We start from the raw sequence: 18,905 nt of genomic DNA, 5'->3' as shown, positions 1-18,905 counted from the left end.
TGCTTTTGCACAACCCGTGCGTTCTAAAACAGCAGCTCAAGTTAAAGAAGCATTTAAACATATTGTTGAAGAATCGAAACGCGGCCCAAGGCTTCTTCAAACTGATCAAGGTAAAGAGTTTTACAACAAGGATTTTTCTTCTTACCTCAAGTTACTTGGCATTCAACACTACTCTACGTTCAGTAATCTCAAGGCAAGTGTTGTAGAACGCTTTAATCGTACACTGAAAACAATGATGTGGCGAGAATTTACAGCGCAAGGTTCATATCGTTGGATTGATCTGCTACCTAGACTTTTATCTACCTACAACGATACACCTCATCGCACTATCGGAACAAAGCCACGTCTTGTTACAAAGAATACACCTCGTCTAGATGCTATTCATCTTGTAATCAAAACAGCTGATCCACGTCGTCATCGCTTTAAAGAAGGTGATTTCGTTCGCATCAGCAAACACAAGTCTATCTTTGCAAAAGGATACACACCTAACTGGAGCACTGAAATTTTTCAAATCAGAAGTGTTAAGCTTACTAATCCAGTTACGTATTTACTTCGCGATCTCAGAGGACAGCCTATTGAAGGAGGATTCTACATCGAAGAACTGCAGAAAACAAAATATCCTGATCACTATTTAGTTGAACGTGTTATTCGACGTCGTGGTAATAAACTGTATGTTAAATGGCTTGGTTTTAATAACAGCTTTAATTCATGGATTAATAAAGAGGATATACTTTAAAACTTATGTGTGTTTTCTTTTAATCCTCTACGTTTCCTTTCTTCTAAGTCACTAGGACATGCTGTAGGATTAAACAACACCTGTAATATGTTTTGACAATTCATATTTATTTTAGACTATATACATACATTTTTATCCTTTGTTTATTTTACGGTCTTTGTCACTCAGTTTTTCGTTTTATTGCACCAACAACGACAAGTGCTGCTATATTCTTCTGAGCAGCTAAAGCACTAGGTAATAACACACACACACACACACACACAGCATAACTTTACGAAGCAGATTTTAACAGCTACACTCTATGCAGGCAGCATGTAACTACGTATCAGGCGAATGTGTTCTAGGGCCGCAGGGGAGATGAAGCACGAAGAAAAGAAGATCAATCACTCTATTGATGAGTCCACGCCCAACATGCTTCCTCATCTTTCTCCCAGCACGTTTCTTCACCTTTTCCTTGTTTACTCTCTCCACAGCCATGATAAGTGTTTATAAGCGAAGACAACTCGTTAGTTTTAGGTCCGTGATACAGTTTAATTAGTTGACATGTACGGCACTGTCTCACAGAAGGTCTTCTAGCTAAACTCACGTGTTCATGATGTAAACTACACGTTTGAAGCTCTGACAAAACAGGATCTTGAGTCCACTCACGGGGCACCTTTTCCCAAATCTTCTTTACAGCATTCGCAGCTACATTAACCAAAAATGCCTTTGGTAATGCATTTAACTCTTCTTCAGTAAAAGTGCTTAGTTTCTTTTTGCATGCATAAAACTTTACGATCGCCTTTTCAACTGCGTTACACTTAGTATCTGTTAGAAATGACATGATGTCTTTACTCTACAAATGTTTCTTTTACACTAAGGTTATTTCGACACTGCAGTTTACATATGTTGTTCACTTCCCGGCATGCACTGCGACACAACCAATCAAAGAGCATGCATACATGTTGTAAAGACTGTTTAGTTGTTTCTCTACTATGCCCTTTCGGAAGAGTTTTAAATGATGGGCACCCCAATTCATGCATGTCGATAACTTCACATGATGATGGTAGAAAATCACGCAACCATTCTTTCTTTTCACAACCCTTTAAAAGAACAAGATCTGCTCTTGACAAATGTGCATTCATCATTAAAGGTAGAAAACGATAAGGTATTCCTTTTTCTTCCCACTTCAAACCTAAATTGTTTTCAATCCACTGAGTCTGCTTTTTATCTTCATCTGTTTGCAAACAGTAAGGGAACGGTGGACTAAATACTAAACTAACAAGTTTTGGTGCCCACAACACACAGCAATCTAACACAGCCACCTCTTTAAACACAAACTTGTTTCCGTTTACTTTAAAGCCTTGCACATCAACTATTAATGTTTTCGTCATGTTTGCACTCCACACTCTATCACTGTTTCCCGAAGACTAAAGCTTTTAGTCAACGAACGGGTTTAAACATGCATGATAACGTCATCACTGCAGCACGTGCTTACTCTAGCTTACCCGATGCGTGATTAAACTTGTTCGAATTAACCGCCACCACATAGAGTGCAGCAGCGAGGTAAGCGATGTAAGATGGCGGTAGCTAAAGATGTCAGCACGGTGCTCTGTTGATTAAAGATGGCTGCTTGTCAAAAAGATTTTTTCAAGTTATCCGCCACCACATAGAGTGCAGCACTGAGGTTTGCGATGCAATATGGCGGGTGACAGCTTGTCAAAGGTAAGTAGCTAAAGAGGGCAGCACTAAGGTTAGCAATGCAAGATGGTGGATGACAGCTGTGACGTAAAATATTACCCGCAAGATAGCACCACGATGCCCTTTTCATTAAAGATGGCAGCTAGAATTTTTCAAATTAACCGCCTCAAAGGTAAGTAGCTAAAGAGGGCAGCACTGTTCTCTCTGGATTAAAGATGGCAGCTTGTCGAAAAGAATTTTTCAAATTAACCGCCTCAAAGGTAAGTAGCTAAAGAGGGCAGCACTGTTCTCTCTGGATTAAAGATGGCTGCTTGTCGAAAAGAATTTTTTCAAATTATCCGCCACCACAAAGAGGGCAGCACGGTGCTCTCTTGATTAAAGATGGTGGATGACAGCTGAAGAGCGAGTAGAATTTGTTTCCAAATAAGAGCACGTAGAATTTGCCGCCACCACATAGAGTGCAGCACTGTTCTCTCTAGATTAAAGATGGTGGATGACAGAAAAGCGCATAGGTTTGTAAAGCACGTGGAATTTGCCGCCACCGCATAGAGTGCAGCACTGTTCTCTCTAGATTAAAGATGGTGGATGACAGAAAAGCGCATAGGTTTGTAAAGCACGTGGAATTTGCCGCCACCACATAGAGTGCAGCACTGTTCTCTCTAGATTAAAGATGGCGGACGACAGCTGTCAGAAAAGCACATAGGTTTGTAAAGCACATGGAATTTACCGCCACCACATAGAGTGCAGCACTGTTCTCTCTGGATTAAAGATGGCGGATGACAGCTAACGAAATTGCCCGCATGATAGCAGCACAGTGCTCTATTGATTAAAGATGGCGGATGACAGCTGTCAAAAAAGCACGTGGCTTTGTTTCCCAACAAGAGCACATAGAATTTTTCAAATTGCCGCCACCACATTTCAAAGGTATCTAGCTAAAGAGTACAGCACTGTGCTCTGTTGATTAAAGATGGCGGATGACGGCTGTCAAAAAGCGCGTGAGTTTGTTTCCAAACAAGAGCATGTAGAATTTTTCAATTTGCAGCCACCACATAGAGGGCAGCACGGTGCTCTCTTGATTAAAGATGACTGCTGTCATGTGGAATTGCCTGCCACCACATTTCAAAGGTAACTAGCTAAAGAGTGTAGCACGGCGCTCAAAGATGGCTGCTGTCAAAAAAGCATTTTTTCAAATTATCCGCCACCACATTTCAAAGGTAAGTAGCTAAAGAGGGCAGCACTGTGCTCTATGGATTAAAGATGGCGGATGACAGCTGTCAAAAAAGCACGTGGCTGTCAAAAAGCACGTGGATTTGTTTATCTCGAGCTAGTGAGGTTAAGTTGGTAGCACTAAGGTTTAGGCCCGCCAAGATGGCAGCACTGCCGATGACAGGTGACGAAAGAGGGCAGCACAGCGCTCTGTAGTTTAAAGATGGCGGATGACAGCTGTCAAAAAGCACGTGGCTGTCAAAAAGCACGTGGCTTTGTTTATCTCGAGCTAGTTAGGTTAAGTTGGTACCACCGAGGTTTATTCCCGTCAAGATGGCAGTACTGAGGTTAGCGATGCGTTGTTGTCTGTCAAAAAGCACGTGGCTTTGTTTACAAATCTGTCAAAAAGCACGTGGCTGTCAAAAAACACGTGGCTTTGTTTACCTCATGCTAGTTAGGTTAAGTTGGCACTACTGGGGTTTAGGCCCGTCAAGATGGTAGTACTGAGGTTTGCGATGCGTTGTTGTCGATGACAGCTGTCAAAAAGCACGTGGCTTTGTTTACAAATCTGTCAAAAAGCACGTGGTTGTCAAAAAGCACGTGGCTTTGTTTACCTCGCGCTAGTTAGGTTAAGTTGGCACTACTGAGGTTTAGGCCCGTCAAGATGGCAGTACTGAGGTTAGCGATGCGTTGTTGTCTGTCAAAAAGCACGTGGCTTTGTTTACAAATTCAAATTTCCCGCGGGAGGTGGAGGAGACCTCTGGGAGGCCTCTGGCTGAGGTGGAGGTGGAGGAGGCATCTGGGAGGCCTCTGGCTGAGGTGGAGGTGGAGGTGGCCTCTGGGAGGCCTCTGGCTGAGGTGGAGGTGGAGGTGGCCACTGGGAGCCTGAGGTGGAGGTGGCCGCCGAACTGTCCAATTATACTACTGATCTACAACGATGGCACTGGGGAATTTACTGAACCACATTCGTCTTACTCTAGAAATGCCACGAGGCAAATTATTTGTGGCATTCGTTGACTACTCCAAGGCATTTGATTGGGTAAACAGAAGGTTCCTCATAGATAAGCTGGAGAAGTTAATTGGAACATCTAATGTTACAACACTCATATCAAACCTGTTGGCTGAGACAGGCGGACGACGGCATTGAGTCGTCAGATTGGATACCACAGACTATAGGAGTTCTTCAGTGTGATCCACTTAGCCCTATTTTATTTAACGCTTTCACCTCTGATGTATTGTCACAGATAAAGGAAAAGACCGACACAGAAATGTACCTGTATGCTGATGACATGGCAATTGCGGCTGAAGACATAACAGAACTATAACGTGCGATGGACTTGCTAGTGGACTGGGCAAACAGGATGAAATGAAAATAAATGAGGAGAAGACTGAACTAGTCGTATTCAGGGAAGGAGGTAAACTAATGGAAACAGAGCACATATGGTGTAATAACCTCTGTCTTCGCAGAGTTAACAGTTTCAGATAACTAGGTGTAACCTTGCAGACCACATGCAACAGTTTCAGGATCCATATAGGAGCTAGAATGATTGCAGCTCTGAAATCGATGAATGACATTGAGAATATCACACAAATTGCAGTAGGTACAGCCATGGTGCTTTTTCGAGTAAAAGTGCTACGAGTGTTAACCTGTGGGCTTGAGATCATAGGGGAATTTCTGAGTGTGAAGCAATTAGAAGACCTGAAAATGATAAAATCCAGATATCTGAAGCCAGTCCTGAGTGTATCAAAGACTACAAGATCTCGACTTGTAAATGAACTCGCGAGAGAAACTTTCCTGATTGAGTACCTGAGATACATTTGGGAAGACTTCTACTCGACGGAGGCCATGACGGATCGGAAATGGATGGAAACGGGCTACCAACTGAGACACATAGCTACGAGATTGGCTGTGCACGGATTCCACTTCAAGATGTGTAAAAACAAAGTATTTCACGAACCGAACATAAACTGTATGTGTAGGCTATGTGACCAAGTATGTGAAAGATATCATATCCAGAAGTGTTCCTCGAGGTCCTGTTCGATTAGTGAATTTATTAAGGACTAACACTTATGCAGAGCGCATTAGACGTCACGCTGTTTTATCTAATTGTGATCCTCTGTGCACATTGTGCGCAATAAATTTATTATTATTGAGTTCCATTAATACTGGTTTTCCGTGGTTGGTTCATGATGTTCAGAAGACTAACTTGTTTTGTGACTGGACGATAACACATGAGTCCAACCCGTTGCCTACGTTATAATACAAGGCCTGGAAATAGAGCCCGTAAAACGCTATGGAAGTGGTTACACTGAAGTTCAATGCCGGGCCGCTAGGATCGCTATCTTGCCCCCTGTCTACCAGGCGCGCGCCTTTAAACGTGTTCATTAACTGAGTTGGTTGTGAATGTATTATATATTTGTCTGATGTTAAGCATTCGCAGTTCCAGTCATGGTTTTTTCACGAGAAATTAAAGGTAGTGGAATTTCGTTTCACAAGTTTCCAGTGAATGTTCAATGTTCGAAACATTATACAGAGGAAGTATTACGCATGAGATACGACTTCAAGCTGATCGAAGTAGGCCTCTGTTCCCAAGTTTTGATCCGAGTTACGTCATAAGAATAGGGCGATCCCAAAATTTGTCACTGGACTTTTTTAAACTATGCTACCGTGACCGGCAATTATTTGAAAGGCATCTTCAAACTCAGAAATCTTAAATTACGAAACCAACGAGGAAAATAATTTGCCCAACAAATTTCACGAAAATGAATGTAGCAAGAGCTAAAAATATTGTATTTTACCCTGAAACAAGCTCTTGTTTGTAAAGTATGGAGGTGGTTTTGTTCCGAGAGCCTAAAATACAGTTTAAAATAAGCCATTTGTTTTATAGAGCATTTTATTAAATTGTTCAATGCGCATAACGTCTGCAACACCTCAGATGGGACATATTCAGGAACGAGAACAAACGAGCATCTTTTAACCGGGCGAGTTGGTCGTACGGTTAGGGGCGCGCGGCTGTGAGCTTGCATCCGGAAGATAGTGGGTTCGAATCCCACTGTCGGCAGCCCTGAAGATGGTTTTCCGTGGTTTCCCATTTTGACACCAGGCAAATGCTGGGGCTATACCACGGCCGCTTCCTTCCAACTCCTAGGCCTTTCCTATCCCATCGTCGCCATAATACCTATCTGTGTCGGTGCGATGTAAAGTCACTAGCAAAAAACAAGCATCTTTTAGTACTGAAGATGAACTCCTCAGTTGGTTAATTAATGATTTCCTGTCATATATTAAGAAAATTAAAATGCATTCAGAGAAAGTAAAAAAAGAATCAGGAGAGAAACGTATCAGGCATAGATCTTGACTACCCAGTCCACTGTGGCCTGCGTAAAATACCTCATAAGTATACATTTGCATTATGCATTGATGAGGAACCTAACGAGCTATGACATCGAGCTCTTCTTCAGCTACCTAAGACGCCAAGCGGAATACAATGACATTATGGTTCGTGTGGCAAAAGAAAAAGCAGACTGTAAAGGCTGTTTAGAACATATCTGTTCTCCAGCTACTCAAAGTCCAACATTGTGTCTTATTCGTTTTCAAGATCGAGGAGCCCTCAGATACCGAAAATCGTCTGTGGCACTTCTGCAGTGAACGACGGAATTTGTCACTTCCGCTACGCAGTACTTGTCCCGAAGAGAATTACTAAAAGGTGTAAGTTTATTTTTTCGAAAGACATGTTCAACAGTGAAATTAAGTGTGGAAAGTGTAAAGGCGACAAACCACCTCTTTTTCTACTATGAACATTTCTGAGACCTCTGTTAGACAACATTGCTTTGAGCCACTCAAGTAGTAGAGAGAAAGTTTTGAAACTTGATAAGAAGCCCCTCAGAAGGAAAGTTTTGAAACTTCAGTGACATATCCAAGGCAATGCAGCACCGCTCTATAAATAAAGTACTGTCAATACTCGCAAAAACATTCAGTTCTTTTTATTTAGGATATACTTTACTTATTGACATACACGGCCATGCGAATACAAGGGGGCAAGACCGTGATCCTAGCGGCTGAATGGTGAACTAGGAAGCAACCCGTTTCCACGAGTGCATTTCAAGGCCTTGTATTATAGCGTAGGCAACGGTCCAACCACACCTTTCAAGAAGAAGAAGAAGAAGTACTAACTTGTTTACCAATAAAAGACTGAAAGTAATAATAAACAGATGAAGATGAAGCCTTTTGTGGATGGACTAAGTAGAAATTCATAATTTATTAAATGGGAAAGGTTCATAAACCGACAAAGTAAAGGCACAATTAACACACCTGTATGTATCGGAAATATAATGAAAGACGAGAGAAGTTCAGAAGTTTAATCAATTCAATACGCACAGATTGAAAGGTTATGACAGAACTTCAAAATGGTCTTGAAAACGAGCATATGCGGGATTTCTCTCCAGAATGGTTCATATATTGTGTTTGGTTTGATGCTATTGGGAGCATTTATCACCTTAAGCGCGTATACTATATTCCTTGTGCAGATGAAAAGAGGAAGAATTATAGCCATCAACATATATATTATAATCATACTGATATACCCAAGTGAAGAATACCGGTCATTTTATATTATATTACATTCTATTATGGCAGTGGCTGGTTTAATATGTTTCATTGCTTGCTTCCTTCTGTTGTACGGACTGAGTAAAAAGGATCGCACTTTTATACTAGTGTGGGTAGTAATTTACCTCCTTTTCACAGTTTTGCTTATGGTTGACACGGTAATTGAATGTGTGCTGAAACTGACAGTGGGAGAAGTTAACTCTGCGTTATTAAATCTGCTGTTCTGCTATTTACCAGCGCTCCTAGTCCTTTCCTACTCCATAATAGTCGTGTACAGCTATCACGAGGAATTAGGATCTGTGACGCAGTTGGGAAGGCGTTCTGATTCAGGGAAATAGTAGTATGTATTAAAATTGGGGTATTATTAATCAAGTAAATAAAAACAACTAGGAGTATAGATAACTGACAGTGCTTCATTATTCTACTGGCCGCATCTTATTGATCAAGAAAAAGAAAAATAGTGTTATTACGAACAGGGCTGGCTCGTGTACAAGAGCACAAGTGCACGTGGACACCCAGAAATACCCTTAAATTACCCGATATCTAACTTCTTCTTCCGCTTTTTCCCACGTCTGTGGGGTCGCGAGTGCGAACTGTGTCACAGAGGTGGATTTGGCCCTGTTTTACGGCCGGTTCCCCCTGTGGGTGGGGGCGGTAAGATAACACCCATGGTAGACCCTGCTTGTCGTAAGAGGTGACTAAAAGGGGCCCCGGGGGCTCTCAACTTGGGAGAGTTGGTTGGCAACCACGAGGCCTTCAGCTGAGTCCTGGCATTACTTCTATTTGTGCCAGGCTCCTCACTTCCATCTGTCCTATGCTACCTCCCTTGGTCAACTCTTGTTCTTTCCGTACCCTGACAATATTAGGTTGTGAGGCGTAGGGAGTATTTCATTTTCACCCCCTTCGTGATCCTTGCCTTTCTTTGGCCGATACCTTCATTTTCGAAGTGTTGGATCCCTTCCATCCTTTCTCTCTGATTAGTGTTAATAGAATATGCTTGCCTAGTTGTACTTTCTCTTAAAACAATAATCACCACCACCACCACCACCTGAGGCTGTGAAGGATACATGTTATGTGAGATTGGAGTGTGAGTTATTTCATTAGGATGGCAAAATAGGGGAAATCTCGAGAAAGCGGGCTGGACAGGTGGTAAGGGAGGATGAGGTCGTTTAAAACTGTGAATTTGTTGGATTCTCTAGGAAATAAGGGAGGGAAGGCTCGCTAATATTTCTCCGAGGTTTGTACTTCTGCCACTTCTGAATGTGTCTTCCGTTCCATGATTGGGAGTACTTCCTAAAACGGAACGTTGTGTTTAGCTGTTGCCTCGTTGATTCGAACCCGTTTCTTCTTTTTCTTTCGTTTTGGCCTACTATGGACCACGGTAATTCGAATTCAGCTTGGTCTGTTTCTGGGCTTTAATCCTCGTCCAGTACTCCTTCATCGTTTCACTCTGTAATCTCCTCCTTTCTTCTGTCCATGGCGATTGGGCACGGGATCTAACTTTTTCTTGAAACCTCTTCGTGACCGTGTTGCAAGCATCCCTTTTGCTGATTTCCGTTCCTTGTATTCCCATTTCTTCCAGGTCCTTCTTCACTTCCTGGTACCAGCACACTGTAGTTTTTCTGATCTCTTATTGTCTGATTGGTCACTCTTCCCGGGTTCATTCTGTAGATATGTTCGAAGAACGTGGATGGTATCTAAGATCTTTTCCATCTTGAGATATAATTCTTAGTTTCCTGTCTTTCTTTATGATCCATCCTCTGTCCCAGTATCTTCCTCAGAATCTCTTCACTAGTTCCAACTGCTTGACTCTTCCTGCTTTTATCAGGTTCAAACTTTCAGCTGCATATAAAGCCTCTCAGGGTAGATCACTGTCTCGTAGTGTCTGAGTTTCGTATTGATCGAGATAATATTTTTGTTAGTTTATATGCCAAGTTCATCTTGTTCATTCTCGATAACAGTGCCTCTCTTTCTGACAGGTTATTGTCTATCCACTCCCCCAGATATTTAAATTTCTCCACTTTCTGAATCCTTTCTCTCTCAACTGTCATCCATCTGGGTGCTGCTTTGATGTTAGTCGTGTATTGTGTCTTCTCGAAGGGGATCCATAGGCTTGCCTTTCTTGCTTCTTCCAGGAGTTGGGCAATTTGGTTCTGTGCCCCCTCCGTTGACTCTGACAGAACCACAATGTCATCCGCAAAGGCTAAACAGTCAACTCCAATTCCTTTGTTCTTGCATCCCATTCGTATACCACCTACCCCTTGCCTTTTGAGGCGTTACTCTCTAACCACTTTGTCAAGAACACAATTGAATAGGAGAGATAATCCATCTTTCTGTCTGAACCCTGTTTGAATTTCGAAAGTTTCCGATGGGATCCCTCAGAACTTGACCTTGGATGTTGTGCCAGACACCGTCTGTTTAATGAGTTCTCCTGTCTTCCTATCTAGACCCATTTCTTCTAGGATATGAATCATTGTTTCCCATTTCTACGGAATCGTACACCTTTTTGAAGTCCACAAGTGTGAGCACGAATTTCTTGTTTCTCTGTTTCTGGCATGCAATGATCAATTTTAGGTTCAGGATCTGTTCTGCACATGACCTTCCCTTTCTAAAATCTCCTTGATACTCACCAATTGGTGGCTCCAATTGTTTTTCTGCCCTATGTAGCAGTGCCTTTGAAAATATATGCCTCTGGTAGTAGTGATTTTCCCCTGTAATTATTAACATCTCTCTTATCTCCTTTCTTGTGAAGTTGGTGTATCAACGCTGATGTCCATCCATCTGGCAACTTCTCCTCTTCCCAAATTTTGCTCAGGATTCTTGTCAGTTCAACGATCGCTCTATCATCGGCATATTTCCAAAGGTGCGCAATAATTCCATGTTCTCCAGTTGCTTTATTGCTCTTCAAGGTCTTGATGATGCTCCTAACTTCTTCGAAAGTTGCAGGTTCCAAGTCCGGATTTGATTCTTTGTGATTATAGTCAAATTTCTTGGATGGTGCTTCACAATTAAAGAGTTAAAAAAAAAGGGTCTGATAGGATCTGACTGTTCTCCATATCAGTGTATGCTAATTTTCCTTCTTGGTTTCTGGAGTTCAGATTTGGTGGATCATATCTACTCAAGGACCACCTGAATGTTTTATAAAAGTCCAGAGTGTTATTTTTCTGTAAGCCCTGTTCGATCTGGATCAAGCTTTCTTTCTCATACTTTCTCCTCAGATTTCTAATGATCTTGGCAGTTTTCTTTATTGTTTCCTGGAACGTCTACTGGTTTCGGGTGATTTCCGGGAACACCAATTCACCTATGCCTTCCGGCATTCTTCAATTGCCTCATCACCTTCAGATGACCACCACGATGTTTCCTCGTTTTCTGAAGATGAACAGTGGATTTTGCAGTATCAATAACAGCCTCTTTTAATTGTTCCCATCCATGGCACTGTCTTTCGTTCAATTCTCTTGTGAAATCTGTGTGCTTTCTCAGCTTTTCATTGTCGAGTCGTTTGAACTGTGTTCCTGCTTTTTCGGGATCTTGCAATGATCTTGACTTTGATCTTGGAGAGATTATTATCTGAATCTAAGTTTTCACCCCTCAGGACTTTTACGTTTTGGACCTCCTTTTCTGCATGTTTCGAGATTGCTACATGATCAATCGAGTACTCTCCCAGGTTGGGGTTAGGAGATATCCACGTTTTCTGTTTTTTCGGGATGTGTATGAAGGCTGTAGATTTCATGACCAGATTGAAAGTCTTACATGATTCTGTCAGTCGCTTTGTCCTTTTATGGGCTGGATATTCTCCATTGATGTTTCTGAATCTTTCTTTTCCCAGTTATGCATTAAAATACCCAAGGAGTATGATCACATTGTTACTTAGTACTGTGGATATTGTTTCCTCCAAATCTTCCCAGAAGTCTTCTACTTTTTCTGGGTCTGTTTTGTTGCTCTCATTTTTGGGTGCGTGTGCGTTGACTAGCGTGTAGAGCTTATTTGCTCCTTTGAAAGAAAGGGTGGAAATTTTTCCGTTCCGGGAAGTGAAGTCGTCCGTTATTGCTGCTAGGATTCGTTTATTTACTATGAAACCCGTTCCCAAGTGAGGTACGTTTTTCATCACTCTCTTGTCTGGTTTTCATTTGAAAATCCTACACCTTTCTGATTCTAAAACTGACTCATTTGTGAATCTGCCCCTCTAGGGACAGCAAGACCTTGACGTCGGTGTGGGGACTTGCGTGCTTGTTGATCCCGAGAGTTGTACCACCTCTGGATTACCCATGCTGGATTGGCCTCGGTGTAGGTCCAGACTAACAAGGTGTCCCCCGAGTTGCCTGAGAGGTGTCTGTGCTCTTTATTCTTCATTACTATTCCTACCCTTCTATTCTCACCTTCTTAAATTTCATTCCTCTTCATGTCTAGCCAACCACTCTGCATCGGGTAAATAGGATAGTACGGAGGTTTTATTCTCTCCCAATCACAAGTTTCGGGTCATCGCGAGGTTATACATGGCTACTGGGAGAGTAGTTCTAAGCAACGCTCCCCAGTCACAGTTTCGGGTCGTGGCGAGGTGATGCGTGGCTAATGGGAGAGTATTGTAGTACTAAGCGACCCCCTCCAGATACCGAGCGCCCTCTGGATTATATAGCCTTGCCTTTGGTACGTCAGGGCACTGCCGAAAGAGGACCTCTTATATTCCAGTTACTCATGGGACTAGGCATGGTTTCTGATTTTGGTTTTAATTCATCGATGGCTGCAGGCCTTAAAACTGCGTCTTTAAATTGCACCGTAAAGAAACGTAAACGTCTCAAGCGAGCCAATGATTTGTTCAATAGAGAAACGTCTGAGGAAAATCTGCCTCGATTCCTGGTTGCCTCCAGGGTTCGATGGACAGAGCTTCCTTCCAGAAAATCCATTCCTAATCAATAATGCTGTTGAGGATATTGTTGGTGGAGAGGTTGATGAGATGCGGAAGCTGCGGGACGGCTCCGTACTATTCAAGACCGCTGCGGTTGTGCAGAGTAAGAAGTTACTGGAAGCTACAATGTTCGGACCAGCACCTGTTAAAGTGGAAAAGCACATGTCCCTGAACTCCTGTAAAAGAGTCATCCTTCGCAGGGACTTAGTCAAGGCCTCTGATGATGATCTCACCCGAAGCCCTGCACGTAGGGGAGTTTCCGACGTCTAGAGGCTCAAGAGGCGTGTCGGAACCAATCTTCAAGACACAGGTGCTTTTGTACTCACCTTTGACAAGCAGACACTGCCTGAACGAATTAAAGTTTCAATGTATACACTGACGGTTCGACCTTATATTCCTGTACCTATGCGCTGTTACAACTGCCAACGGTTTAGTCACACATCACCGCGCCGCCAAGGCTCAGCAGCTTATAGGGAATGTGGAAAAGGGGTGCATACCTGTGTAAAATGCACACCACGACCCGTGTGTGTAAACTGCACAGGTGAGCATGCCCCTCGATTAAAGGATTGTTCCATATTCAAGGAAGAAAAGAAGATCCAGGACATTAAGACACTGGATAAACTACCTTATCCAGATGCCCGGCGGAAATTTAAATCAATGGCCCCTCCGGAATTCTCCGTCTCCTTTTCTGAGAAGGCAGTGGAAGTACGGATAACACCAACAAGTTTTGTAGCAACCGCTCCCGAAAACCCATCAACTAGCTTACAGACAGTTCCTCACAGAACCAATAACCAAGAAAAGAAAGAACAAATCACACCTAAAGCATCGGTAAGCACGTTATTGCCAAAAACGTCTGGAATAGGTACTTCCAAGGCACCCTTGGCTGGAAAGTCCTCGTCTGCAAGTGCGGGTGGGGGGAATCACTTCCCCAAACACGACTGAAAAACCTTCTTCCAGCCTTCCTACAAAAGCACAGGAGGTTAAGAAGGAGGAGAAAGGGAAGCCCCAGCGCTCCCCTAACAAGTTGGAGAAAAAGTCTTCTCCAACACCATCGGGGATCACAGCATCCCCGAAGAAGATCGGGAAACCATATACTGGCTCTCCTTCAAATATATCTCTCTGTGGGTGGGAGCGGTAGAATAACACACACGGTATCCCCTGCCTGTCGTAAGAGGCGAATAAAAGGGTCTCCAGGGGCTCTGAACATTGGAGCGTGCGTTGGCAACCACGGTGCCCTTAGCTGAATCCTGGCATTCCTTCCACTTCTTTGTTCAAGGCACCTCACTTTCATCTGTCCTATCCGACCTCCCTTGGTCAACTCCTGTTCTTTTCCGACCCCGACGCTATTAGGTTTGCGAGGGCTAGGGAGTCTTTCATTTTAACGCCCTTCGTGGCCTTGCATTCCTTTGGCCGATACCTTCATTTTTCGAATTATCGGATCCCTTCCTTGTTTTCTCTCTGATTAGTGTTATATAGAGGATGGTTGCCTAGTTGTACTTCCTCTTAAAACAATAATCACCACCACCACCACCACCTCCTTCAAATACAAGGAAACGGCGGGAAAGAACGAGAGTCCCCGACGGCCTCATATTCAATTCCTTTCTGGGGAACCCAGTTTTCCCAGGAAGAAGGCTCAAAGTCAAAGAGCTCACAATCTACGGAGGGCTCAGTCTCCAAGTCACCCTCTGCTGAGGACACATTTTTTTTTTTTTCTTTTTTTTTTTTTTTGCTATTTGCTTTACGTCGCACCGACACAGATAGGTCTTATGGCGACGATGGAATAGGAAAGGTCTAGGAATGGGACGGAAGCGGCCATAGCCTTAATTAAGGTACAGCCCCAGCATTTGCCTCGTGTGAAAATGGGAAACCACGGAAAACCATCTTCAGGGCTGCCGACTGTGGTGTTCGAACCCACTATCTTCCAGATGCAAGCTCATAGCTGCGCGCCCCTAACCGCACGGCAATGGAGACTGAAGCCATCATTATTGTAGGTGGTGACGATGACAAAACGGACACCGACAAAGACGGCGGAAATTGGCGGTAGTGAACCGAACGAAGGGCAAGCAATTGTGCTAATTTCGTAGTACTAGCTATCCGCACAATAGTTATCACTGTCGCCTCGCTGAGTTACGTCAATTGATACCGATGTCTGCGGCCCCCATAGTCTGTCTACAGGAATCTCGTTTGAGATCTGGACACGACACGACTTTATTTCAAAGACAGAGTAGCTGTGGATGGCGTGGCCACTGGGGGGGGGGGGGGCGGTTGTACCCTAGTCCACTCCGACATCTTCAGTGACGAAGTACCACTCCGTACTAGATGCAGTTGCAGTTCGCGCTCCGTTATCAGTAATGACAACGGTGTGCAGCGTGTACATTCCACCGGACTACGATCTTCAAATGCTTGCACTACAAGATTTGATCGCTCAGTTTCCTCCTCCTTTTCTCATACTTGGCGACGTGAGCACCCGTAACACACTCTGGGGTTCTCCGTCTTCCTGTGCTAGGGGGGAGATGCTCGAGCGATTGATCAACCAGTTCGATCTTTGCGTGCTAAACACGGGAACCGACACATTTCAGCAGCGCACATGGCCCATTCTCACACCTGGATGTCACTTCGTGCAGCCGTGCGCTAGTTTCCTTGCTACGGTGGCTAGTACACATGACCTCTGTGATAGTGACCACTTCCCAATAATTATGTCTCTCTTGAATCAAAGCAAAGACAGTCCGAAGTATCCAAACGCTGGTTACTTCAGCGGGCAAATTGGCCAGAATTTTTCAAACTTGCAGTAATGGCCGATGATATGCTGGAGTCTGTTGACGGCCACGTTTCTTCCATTACTACTGGAATTCTGGCTGTTGCAGAGGAAACAATTCCTTCCTCGTCCGGTATCCCTCGCCGAAAACAGGTCCCATGGTGGACCGACGAAATTGCAGCAGCCATACGTGATCGCCGACGGGGTGAAGTACAGTGGAGACCTTGAGGGCCCCGGGACCGCTACGGTAGCTGTGAAGGCCCTTCAGGAACTCTGAAATGCGGTGGCAAAAGGGGCTCTGGTTAAGACGCAGCAGGTCGTTATGCTACTTAGGTTCCAAAATGGGTAAAAAATAAATTAAAAAAAAATAAATGCAATTGAAAATTTTAGTCTTATACCGGTTGTATAGTATTATTTGAAGTAATTCCACATACTGTATATGAGTTGACTATGTTTGTAAGTACAGGAGGTATTAGAAGTAGAATTTTGTAAACAATATAAATTTATTAAGGATGAGTTGTGTGTTTAATAGAAAAAATTGTTAGTATAAATTGTATAATATTGTATTCTAGGAAAATGTCTTCTCTTGTTAATTTAAAATTTAGTGCTTGAAAATAATGTATTTTAGTGTACCATTTGCCACCGAGGTAGATTTTGATTTTGTTTTGATTTGATATGTGGTTTGAGGTACATTCAGCTCCCCGCTGCCTCTTGTAGTGGATTTCTTAGGGCTATAGAGATTTGCGCTCCTGATCCGATTCACATCTATCCTATCCGACTTCCCTTGGCCAACCCTTGTTCATTCCAGACCCCAACGGTATTAGTACAGAGGCCTGGGGAGTCTTTCATGTTCACGCCCTTCGTGGTCCTTGTCTTTCTTTGGACGATACCTTCAGTTTTCGAAGTGTCGGATCCCTTCCATTTTTTCTCTCTGATTATTGTTATATAGAGAATGGTTGGCTAGTTGTACTTCATCTTAAAACAATAATAACCACCACCACCATCACTCCCGCTTCTGACACATCGGGACGCACACTGCTTTTCCCTTTACATAAACAATCTGCGTCCACAAATTGAGTGTACCGTCTGCGAATATAGTTGTTGGAGGGAGGGTCCTTCCCGTATTTCGTTCGAAAATGGCGCTGGAGAGCTATCGATATCGATGATGGTCAAGAGTACAAAACGCTTTCTCCTTACCACTGATCATCATTTTGTAAACACTGCTGTAACTGATGTCACTGTAGTTGATGCAGAACAAAACTTTGAGAGTTTATCTAACCATCACTGCAGCAATAATAGTATGTTTTCCATTGTTACTAAAACAAAATCATGAAACCCCGACAATGATTTCGAATAACCCTGTATTCCGCACATTATTTGTCGAGCGGTTCGTGAGTGTCATGGTAATGCACACATAGAATTTAACGCTGTACATTGTGTTTGTAGGTTATAAACTGCCACATTTAATTCATCTATCTTGGGATCGGCATTGAAAGTGAAGACAATTAAAACATTGACGAACAGGAGATACATATGGTGTCGTTTGTAACGGTTGAAATCCCATTACAAGCATTCATCTGTATTATTATTATTATTATTATTATTATTATTATTATTATTATTATTATTATTATTATTATTATTATTATTATTGTACCGGGAGCTACAGCTCTACGCCGCACATTTAAATCTTGCGCCGTAAAGAACTCTTCTACAGGAGAAACAGTGAACTTGAAACTGGACCAACTTATACATTTTCTCTGAAGATGGCACCACTAAAATTTGGCGTAATTTTGTTATTGTGAAGTTTCCAGAACTGTATGAATTTCTACTTGTTTTTGTTTTCCATTCATCAAGAAGTTTGGACATTCTCTTATAGAGGCCACCGCTAAAAAACTATGGTCATGCACCCTGGTGCGGAGTGAAGGAACATTTTTTGAAGAAGTTTTGTATTCATAATTTTTTTTTACTAAATCATGCTCATTTATTTTTGGGTTGGCAATATTTATCTTTTCTTTCCGCCTGTTTTGAATCCAATCAATCAAGAATTTCTGTAATTAATTTTCAACCAATCCCGTATTTCTTCTTCGACTTTGAGTGTAACTTTTGAATGTAACCAATAAAATTCTGTGGGTGTGTCTTGATTATTCATGAAAGGTCTCGAACCTTCCCCGAGGGTTTATAAACTGCGGATTTTCACGTCTCTTGGCCATTTGATCGACATCTAACTAAGTGTGTGTATAAAGCAGGAGGCGGGAGGTGCCTAAGGCAGCAGTACTCCGACAAGGTATGGCCACTTAACATCTTCACTTTTTGCTAGCTGCGCAGTTTAACCCAAAGGACAGGTTCGAAACTTTAACTATGTAACTACTTTAAAATGTAAATCTCCTTTCGGCTCATGTAAACATTTCATAAATCTTTAACTGTAAATCGGGGATAGAGAGTGATGCACCCTCTCGAGACCCCTTCATGTTGGTTTGAGGTGACTGCGTTTTTAACTGGTTTTCTTCCTTCTGTAAAGTCTTAATTTTTTTCTTATACGAGTCACCTCAGTAGTTTGGGAATTGCCCCTGTGCCATCGGCCTAGTGCCCCTTAGGTTTTAAAAAATCTGTTCTAGGAGTGCAAGTACTCGCATCCATTCTAATTGTGTGTAGGGCCATTTACTTAACCATTATTCGTGTTCCACGAAGGCCCAGTAGGTTGGGTACAAGATACCCCTGTTTCATTTTTTGTAAATTGTGCCTTGGTGGCAAGTAATTGTAGTTTTCTGATATTGCCTTGAATAGGCTTGAAAAACTGAGAGCGTGTCAGCTCTTTTCAAGTGTTGTAAAAGTGCCTCTGGTAGGCTTGACATTTGAAGTTGGGAGCAAGTGCTCCAGGTATTAGGGGCTTTCTGCCCTTTGAACAAATGTGGGCTCGTCTGTAAAATTTGAGCTGGGAATTCAAAATTGTAATACTAGGGGCTTGTAGCCCAAGAATGTTAAAGTTCTGGAATCTTGGATCTTTCTAAGTCTTGTTTCT

At 42.8% G+C, this 18,905-nt stretch overlaps 1 protein-coding gene across 1 annotated transcript in view; it reads left to right on the top strand.

Moving 5' to 3' along the window:
• Positions 1–18,905, top strand: part of LOC136872566 (odorant receptor coreceptor) — a 61,619-nt gene that overhangs the window by 25,852 nt on the left and 16,862 nt on the right. The window lies entirely within an intron of this gene.

This window comes from Anabrus simplex, chromosome 4, assembly GCF_040414725.1.
Source record: "Anabrus simplex isolate iqAnaSimp1 chromosome 4, ASM4041472v1, whole genome shotgun sequence".
NCBI classification, from domain to species: Eukaryota; Metazoa; Arthropoda; class Insecta; order Orthoptera; family Tettigoniidae; genus Anabrus; species Anabrus simplex.
This window is presented reverse-complemented; position numbering and strand designations above follow the sequence as displayed.